The 2,302-nt window shown below is 35.8% G+C and overlaps 1 protein-coding gene across 1 annotated transcript in view; it reads left to right on the top strand.

Moving 5' to 3' along the window:
* The first annotated feature begins 1,786 nt into the window (after positions 1-1,786).
* The window catches only part of RPS4Y1 (ribosomal protein S4 Y-linked 1), a 31,159-nt gene continuing 30,643 nt past the window's right edge, over positions 1,787-2,302 (top strand). The window contains exon 1 of the mRNA XM_017518859.2: positions 1,787-1,790. The gene's annotated coding sequence lies outside the window, so the exon portion shown is untranslated. The remainder of the gene's footprint in view (positions 1,791-2,302) is intronic.

Here is a 2,302-nt window from a genome sequence, read left to right as displayed (position 1 = left end):
AAAAGAAAATTTAAAGTCTATTATTTTTAGCAGTTTTGAAATATACATTACTCATTGTAGTCACCACACTATGTAATTGATCTCTAAAACTCAGCAGAAGTGAGTGAAAAAAAAAAACTTGGACCAACTCCTTCCCATTCTTCTTTCAATCCATGTCTCCTAGACCCTGGTAACCAACACTTTAATCTCCATTTCTATAAGTTTAAATTTTTCAGAGTCTACATATAAATGATATCATTTGGTATTTGTACTTCTGTGCCTCACTTGTTTCATTTAACATAACCTCCATTTTGGTTCATTCACATTGTCACAAATGGCAAGATTTATACTGTATCTTGGCTATTGTGAATAATGCTGCCATAAACATATATATTTTCAACATATTGATTTCATTAACCTTTGGAGATATATCTAATAAGGCGGTTGCTAAATTATGTTGTGATTCTATTTTTAATTCGTTGAGATATATTTATCCAGCTTTCCAAAGTGGCTATACTAAGTTATATTTCCACTGAGTGTGTACAAGGGTTTTCTTTCCTAGACATCATCACCAAAATGTTATCTTTTTTTTTCTTTGCCATAGAAAGACACTGAGATATCACCTCAGTTTTATTTTGTGTTTCTGTGATTATTAGGATTACTGATATAAAGCATATTTTCAGATATGTTGGCTTCTTTTTTCTTTCTTTTCTTCTTTTCTTTTTTCTGTCTCACTCTGTTACACAGGCTGGAGTGCCTGATCTTAACTCACTGCAACTCCTGCCTCCTGGGATCAACCTACCGAGTAGCTGGGACTACATGCATGTGCCATGACACCTGGCTAATTTTTGTATTTTTCAGTAAAGACAAGATTTCATCATGTTTGCTAGGCTTGTCTTGAACTCCTGACCCGAAGTGGTCTACCTGCCTCAGTCTCTCATAGTGCTCAGATTACAGGCATGTAATGCACCTGGCCCTGAATTTCTGAAATAATATTAAAGGTTTTGACTGGCCACCCTTATTATCCAGCAATTTTATCTCAAATCCTGTGTAGACAGGTTGAAACTGGGCCCCTCAAAGATGGTAACTTTCTACTCTCTCACTTCAATGGTTTCTAATTGCTAAAGAGTCTTTGCAGATGTGTTGAAGAATTTTGAAACGAGAAATCATCCTGGAATGTTAAGGTAAATCCTACATGCCACAGTGTTTTTTTCCTTATGAAGAAGAGACATGGGAGATAACTCACATAACACAAATACATAGAGAATGTGATATAAAGATAAAACCCAGGACTGGAGTAGGGAGCCACACCCAAGGAATGACAGCAAGCACAAGCTGCTAAAGAGAAATGAAATGGATTATCTCCTAGAGCCTCTGAAAGAAGCATAGTCCTGTCAACACCTTTATTTCCACCCTGGGATACCGATGTCTGAATTTTTTATCATGAGGAACAGTAAGAAAATATATTTTATATTGTTGTCTGCCACCAAGTTTGTGGCAACTTATTACAGCAAATGTAAGAGTGTATACATCCTCATAAGTATTTTCCTGTATGTAATTCCCTATTTATTTTTATTATTTATTTTTGTTTTTTTCACAGAAGCACTAGGTGCTTATGATCCATACATAAATAAATGGATCCAGCACATTTTCCTGCTCCTTTATAGAAGAGCCCAACACCTAGATTCTAAGCATATGGAATAGTGCCACGGTGACCCAAATACTAAGGGATGAGGGGAGAATTTTCATTTTTTATTTTGGTTTTGTGTTTTTGAGACAGAGTCTTGCTCTGTCTCCCAGGCTGGAGTGCAGTGGTACAACCTCAGCTCACTGCAACCTCTGCTTCCTGGGTTTAAGCAATTCTCCTGCCTCAGCCTCCTGAGTAGCTGGGACTACAAGCACCCACCACGCCTGGCTAATTTTTGTATTTTTAGTAGAGATGGTGTTTCACCATGTTGGCCGGGCTGTTCTCAAACTCCTGATCTCAGGTGATCTACCTGCCTCGGCCTCCCAAAGTGTTGGGATTACAGGCTTGAGCCACTACACCCAGCCAAGATTTTTCTTTTTTTTTTTTTTAATAAACAAACATTATTAAATTTTATTAACAAATACATGTGGAATTTTACATCTAGATAAAATAACAACACATCCAAAATTTACCATTTATACAAATTGTTACAGAATAACAACCAGTGGGTTAAATAAGTAAAATAAACCACACTGATTTTTTTAATTACCTACAAAAGATTTGACTTTAAAATTCCCCTGAACATATAAAAATAAATTAATTTTACTTTTCAATTAAATCTACCAATTAGAAATA

This window comes from Cebus imitator, unplaced genomic scaffold, assembly GCF_001604975.1.
Source record: "Cebus imitator isolate Cc_AM_T3 unplaced genomic scaffold, Cebus_imitator-1.0 Scaffold708, whole genome shotgun sequence".
NCBI lineage: Eukaryota > Metazoa > Chordata > Mammalia > Primates > Cebidae > Cebus > Cebus imitator.
The sequence above is the reverse complement of the archived record's forward strand: the minus strand, read 5'-3'. Positions and strand labels throughout refer to the sequence as shown.